We start from the raw sequence: 7,367 nt of genomic DNA, 5'->3' as shown, positions 1-7,367 counted from the left end.
CGAGAAACTGATGATTGATGCTTCTCATCTCTCTCCGTTCCTGTCTGTCTGTCCCTGTCTATCTCTGCCTCTGTATAAAAAAAAAAAAAAAAGATTTTATCTGAGAAAAAATCATTTGTACCCTTTGTTAAACATTGAACTCTTCTGAAAAAGTCAGGGTTTGGAGTGCCCAGGCAGGTACTTGATTTTTACCTCTTGCAAGTATCTGGCTGCTGAAAAGTACAGGGCATGATAAAGGATTGTACACTGGCAAACTAGGTCTTTGGGGAAACTTCAGTGTGAAACCTCTCAGACAAGAATCACTCGTATTAGCTATCTTACCACTTTTGTTGTTTGAATAGTCAGGGAAGGTTTTATGGATTTATATCTATTATTAAGTCTACTTATAGGGCTGAAATAGAGCCACTTTTGAAAAAACAAGAACCTTTTCTTAAATTGTAAAGTTGGTGTTTTATTTTGCTGTTTGTTAAGCTGGTATACAGAATACTGCTGATATGTAGGATTATATAAACTGTAAGACTTAATCGTTTAGTGACAAAGAAAAGCAGCATTTTGGTTAGTGGTATACATTTTTTCTTGTAATAGTACAGGTAATGTATGAGCCTTGTCTGTTAGGATTTTTATACAGCATTTCTGTATGCTTATGGAGAGCATGATCTTGATTTCCCGAAATGGGAAACAGGCATGTACTTTAGCCCAGCTGTCAACAAAAAACAAAGGTTAGAATTTAAAAAAAAAAGCTTGCATATTTATTCCATGTTCTGCCCAAAAGATACAATTTGTCTTCTATTTTCATTTTCTTTTGTCATAGTTACTGAACATTGAGTTTTCTAAAATTTGGTTTCAGTCAATTCCTCTTTTTGTAAGTTCAGTATACTAGAGCTGATCTAAGCATGTGACACAGGCAGAATTGTCCTCTGATTGCAGTTCTATTGCTGTCTCCATCTGTTGGTATGAAGAAGTAATGGTCTTGCCAGAATAAGCAAGCTCATTTTAATTTTAGCAAAAACAAATGAAGAAATAAGAAATTATGCTATTAATGCATTTTCTTTCTTTGTGACATGTAAGTCAGTTTGAAGATGCAAAACTATCATGGGATGTCAGCTTTTGTAGACAGATGGTATTTGATTTTTTTAAGCTTTTTTTTTTTGGTGATATTAAAGTGTCAACGAGAGTTATTAACTTAAAAACCTGATGTATTAATCATGCCTAGATTCTATACATCATGTTCTTTGGGAAAAGAGGGAAATATCATTATCTTAACCTTTTTCATCAGTGTGAAGTCAAGCATCAATGTACAACAAAATTTTAATAGGGAGAAATCTCAAAAATCCTGACAGTCCTTGTACATTCAGTTTCATGGGCTTTTGCATCATTGCTTCTGAATTCCTAATGAAGAGCTCGATATAGTTTCTGATGCATTTCAGATATTCTGGGTGGTGACTGGCTAGAGTGTTACTGACATCACAACATACAGCTGTTGACTTTCTTTTGTCTCTGAGTCCTCAGCAAGTAAGTGCTTTTTAGACTGCTCTAGCAGTGCTCTCCCAATGCCTGACTAATCAGCTGGCTGTGTGTGTGTTGAGCTCTGAAGGAGCAATGCAGAGCATCAGTTCACAGATCCTATGGAAAGTACATTTTCATCTCTGTGTAATAAAGCAAATAACAATACAACGAAGGTATGTGACTCTTAATTCATTTGCTAAATATGTATAAAAGGTAATCAAATAAATGAAGAGTTATTTATGTTCACTTTGTACTGTAATTTTTGCTAGAGAGGTGTGGTAAAATCCTTGCCATGTCCAAAGTTTTCGTTTACTTTTGCAAAGATGTGTTTGTTTGGGTTGCTAGAATGAGGCATAGGAGTCATTTACTTCTCATTTGTAGTACAAGTTTCTTCTTTCCTACCCCTTTAAACTTGTGATTTTCCTTGTACCTTATTGATAGTATGATTTATATGTGTGCTCATGGATATTTGTATATAGCAGAAAAATTGTCAGTTGGAAAAATGATTTCTCTTTCAACTTCATCTTAAAATAGACATGCTGTATGGCTTGTTTGATCTTAAAAATTTCATTAAGAGCCTTCTTTTGGGAATTAAGAAACTAAGAACCTTAACTTTTAAAATTGATGTTAAATTTTTTACCCTTTTGGGTGGAAAGAGATAGAAGATCTTTTTTTCACAGATTTATCTCTAATTGTTTTTAATTTTTTTATTGACTTTATTGAGTGACATTGGTTAATAAAATTACACAGGTTTCAGGTGCACAGTTCTACAGTATATCATCTGTATATCGCATTGTATGTTCACCACCCCATGTCATATAATAGGAAAACCTAGATCTGTCATTATTATGTCTAGCATAATCAAATACCACATTACAAAAGAAAGCAAATGTTAATCAACTGTTATTTTTTTAGAACTATCTGATTTCTAATTATACTGTCTGAAATTTTGACATTTATTTTGGTATTTTATTATTCTTCAAACTGGAATCTTACTGTATAGGTGATAATGAATAACTAAAACATGCCCATTAGTGTGTAACTGACTTATTTAACAGGTTTTTTCAAAGTTTTGCTTGCTTTTTACCTAAAATTAGTCAGATTTTAACAGCATTCAGAATTGCTGTGATATTTTCAATCTTTCCCTTTCCCATGTGAAGCAATTATTTTGATCCTGAATAATAACTTACTCTTTAATAGAGGAGATAACAGGAAAATCACTAAATGGCCTTTCATGGATGCTGAATATCATTACTCTTTTGTTTCTTTCTGATTTGCATTTATGGAAGTAATTAGGATCATGAAAATGTTAATAGCTGTTATTAAAATTAGGGTCTTTTATCAGTACATTATTTCCACCTAATACCAGGAGAATTTAATCATTTCTTTTTTAAGCTTTAAGTTTTCCATTGAAAACTACAAAAGAGAAAATAAAATAGCACATAGTCTCCATTCATCCTGTCACATTTTGCTCTTTTTTATAACCTTTCTTCTTTTTCATTTTTTTTCTTTCCTTTGGGTTTCTGTTTGTGTGTCCCTGCACACAGATCCATCCTCGTGTGTGTGTGTGTGTATGTGTGTGTGTGTGTGTGTACACACACCTCCCCACTGGTGTTTGCCTCTCTGCCAATTTTCTCTCCCTCTGATCCCTTCCCTCCACCATTCATTGGTCTTTCCCACTTTGTCTGGGCTTCTCTACCTTTCTGTCCATCTCTCCATGTTGTTTTTGTCTCTTTCTCTGTATGTATGTGTCTGTCTTTTGTTTTTAATTCACGTCTGACTCCCCTTTTCCTGGGATCTCTCTTCCTGTTTAGCTGTCCCTGCATCTCCATGTGTCTGCCTCATTTTTTCCCCTCTCTGTCTCTCTTTTTCTGTTAGTCTATTTTTCCCTTTCCCTCTCTGTGGTGTTTGATGTCCCCATTCTGCCTCTCTGTCCCCCTACCCTTTCCTTCGTCCTGCGTTATTCTTCTGGGCCTCTGTATCTTCCTATCTCAATATTTTTTTTTTTTTTTTTTGTATTTTTCTGAAGCTGGAAACAGGGAGAGACAGTCAGACAGACTCCCGCATGCGCCCGACCGGGATCCAACCGGCACGCCCACCAGGGGCGAGGCTCTGCCCACCAGGGGGCGATGCTCTGCCCCTCCAGGGCGTCACTATGCCGGGACCAGAGCCACTCTAGCGCCTGGGGCAGCGGCCAAGGAGCCATCCCCAGCGCCCGGGCCATCTTTGCTCCAATGGAGCCTTGGCTGCGGGAGGGGAAGAGAGAGACAGAGAGGAAGGTGGGGGGTGGGGGTGGAGAAGCAAATGGGCGCTTCTCCTATGTGCCCTGGCCGGGAATCGAACCCGGGTCCCCCGCACGCCAGGCTGACGCTCTACCGCTGAGCGAACCGGCCAGGGCCCTATCTCAATATTTTTATTTTGTCTGTTTCCTGGACTGTTGTTCTTTCTGTCAATCTTTCTGCCTCTGTCCTTCCCTCCCTTGGCATTTTTCTCCCTTTTCTACCCTACTCCAACGTCTTTCCCCTGTCCAAGCTTCACTCATGTGCACTCTCCAAATTTTCATTGTCATACAGATTTTCAGTTTTCATTGGAACCAAATCAGCACTTGACTGATTTTGTTGTTGTTGTTGTTGTTAACAGCAGTTATTGAATGCATTTTAATTTATGCTAAACTCTGCACTTCGTAAAAAATACTATTGGGTAAATAATTAAATATTTTTCAAAGAGTTTTTACCCTTTGCTCATTTTTTTTATTTGTAGAAACTTATGTTTTAGGCCTTAAAAGTGGATTGAGATGATCACATATTGAAATTGTCATTTAAAATGTTTTGTCTTCCAAAGATACACAGTTTAGATTGTTAAAGGAATTCGATTTCTCTTAAATGATTTTTCTATTAATTTATCAATTCTTTTAGCAGTTTTTAAATTTTTACTTATTAAGATACTTAAGACAGTATCCCACTTGATACTTGTTTTTGATTATGGGTAAACTTTCACTTTCTTATAACTATATGGCTTTTTAAAAATATTGTTCTCTATTTTAGGGGGTGTTTTTCTTTCACTTTTAACTTTATTTTTTGAAATATTATAAACTCACAAAGTAGCAAAAACCCAAAAGAAAGGTCCCATGTGTGTTTTTAAAGATTTTTAACATTTTTAAAATGTTTTCCTCACAGTTTTGTATCTTGGTATCTCAGTATTTAAATAGTCTGAAGAACTAAAACTTAGCATAGCATTTAACTGTTTATATAATCACAGACCTTAAAACTGTCATCATATTGTTTTTATTTTATTTTTATTTTGTAAAGCAGATTAAGATAGCAATTTTAGGAAGGCATAGTATTATATATTTTAATAGCACTGTCATTTTATGATAATTAGCATAAAGCTATCAGAAAAGAAAATTAAATTTATTGTTAAGTTATATATGTATAAGAAGCAAAGAAAGATGTGTAAGATGAAAATCTTCAGAGCTAAGTCAAAGGTCATTTTCCTACAACTTTGTCCTCTGAAATTATGTAGCACTTCTCATTTCTACATTCTTTTGATACCTCTACTGCTTGTATAGTTATCTTCTCTGTAATACAATTAGATTCCTGGTTGTGTGGGGCATGGGGTGGGGGTGAAATAAGATCAAAAAGTCATTGTCTCTGTAAATTTCTTGTTACACCTCTATAGCTGACCGACCTCATTCTGATTTATATATGATATTCTTAATAGTTAGTATATGTATTATACAAACATACATATACACACACATATGTGGGTATACATGTATGTATATACATACTGTACATACATATTCATACATATATAGGGTTGGTTTTCTAGAGCCTTCACATTAATCCTCATTAACAGTTCTTTTTTTTTGTGATAGACAGAGGGACAGATAGGGACAGATAGACTGGAAGGGAGAGAGATGAAAAGCTTCAATTTTTCGTTGTGGCACGTTAGTTGTTCATTGATTGCTTTCTCATATGTGCCTTGACCGGGGGGGACTACAGCAGACAGAGTGACCCCTTGCTCAAACCAGTGACCTTAGGCTCAAGCTGGTGAGCCTTGCTCAAACGAGATTAGCCCATGCTCAAGCTGACGACCTCAAGGTTTCGAACCTGGGTCCTCTGTGTCCCAGTCCAACGCTCTATCCACTGCGCCACCGTCTGGTCAGGCAACAGTCCTCATTTTATATTTTATCTGTAATACAGATATTATATAAAACATAAAACAGAAGTTGCTTACTAGAATTCATTTATAGATGTCTGGAAACCAAGAAACCCCTAACTTATCTATGAACATACATATGTATGGGTGCTACATTTATTTAGTCTACTACATTGATTTGACATTTTTCCTCTTTTCCTTAACTTCAGTGCTTAGAAGGGTATATCATTTTCTCCTTCAACAGCAGGCACTTCCACAAACATTACATGCGGTTCAAGTAGTGTGAACTTGTACGACTGATTACCCAAGCACAACTGGGTTATCCTACAAGATCACCAGGGAGATAGCAGTACCCATTACTTTCTTTCTTTTTTTAATATTTATTATGTACTTATTAATTTTACATAGGGGGGAGAGAGAGAGAGAAAGACAGACAGACAGACATGGGGAAGAGCAGGAAGCATCAACTCCCATATGTGCCTTGACCACACAGTGTAGGGTTTCGGACCGGCGACCACAGCATTCCACGTCGATGCTTTATCCACTGCGCCACCACAGGTCAGACCCCTTACTTTCAAAGTGCTAATTAAACCACAACTTTTAAGTGGTAGAAAATGAATGACCACCAAAGTTGAAGGCTAGATATCCTCATTGAACCCCAATGAGACAATTGTAAAGAAAACCAAAGGAACTTATTAAGTATTAATAACCACCAAAGCAATTTTATGTAGTGGACATTGCTAGGAAATAATGAAAGGAAGCCATTAGAAAATACAATCTGAAATGTATTAGACTCTAAACTAAGTCATTTTGTGCAAGGAAATGGGGATTTGAAAACCAGTTGATTTGAACAGAACCTGAGCTACTGCTCTAAAGAGAACTTCTGTCAGTTCACTCTGTGAATACAGTGTATAGTGTAGATTTCTAGAGATCATGAGATTCTCAGTGGTGCTCACTCATGCCTGGCAGGAGCATCTTCAAGCTATAAAAGTGTTTGCACATATCCTTTTATAGAGTATAAAGGTAGGTGATGGCAACTAAAAGACACCTGTTTTACCTCAGCTGTTTTATGCTATTTTTACTGACCATCAAATGCTCTCTGACTGAAAGAATAAATAAAACATTTTGAGCCTTTTCCCTGAACATAGTTCTTAGGTTCTTTCTTAAAAGAGTGTTGTGATCCTTTGTTAAGTAGTTGGCAATTCAAGAAGTGAATGGTGGCACATTAGTCATTCTAAAACAGAATGTCTGTCGATTGTTACCTAAATTAAAATCTTACCAAGGGAACAGATTTTTGTCATAGGAGGAAGTGGGTCATCTTAGATCTACTGATTCAAATGCTAGAGAATGTAGAGTTTCACATGTTGAAGCATATTAATCCATTAAAGAACCTCTGGGTGGATTAGATAAATGTGCTAGGAATCCACCATCAGTTTTGCTAAGAGTCGTTGATGACAGAACTTAATACTTTTAAGGGTTCCATTCTGATCCTGTGATAAGAAGAAAATGCTAGTCATAGGTAAAAAGTACATGAGATAAATTTATTTAGTTGTATTAGTAGTACACAGAAAAACATTTAAGTGAAGTAGAATTTTGAAGACATAAAGAGAATACCACATCAGAGTCTAGCTAAAATTAGCCAATAAAGACTGAAGGTTTTTGAACCTAGCACTTGCCACAGTCTGTGTAAAGCATATGCT

This window comes from Saccopteryx bilineata, chromosome 5 (assembly GCF_036850765.1).
Source record: "Saccopteryx bilineata isolate mSacBil1 chromosome 5, mSacBil1_pri_phased_curated, whole genome shotgun sequence".
NCBI lineage: Eukaryota > Metazoa > Chordata > Mammalia > Chiroptera > Emballonuridae > Saccopteryx > Saccopteryx bilineata.
This window is presented reverse-complemented; position numbering follows the sequence as displayed.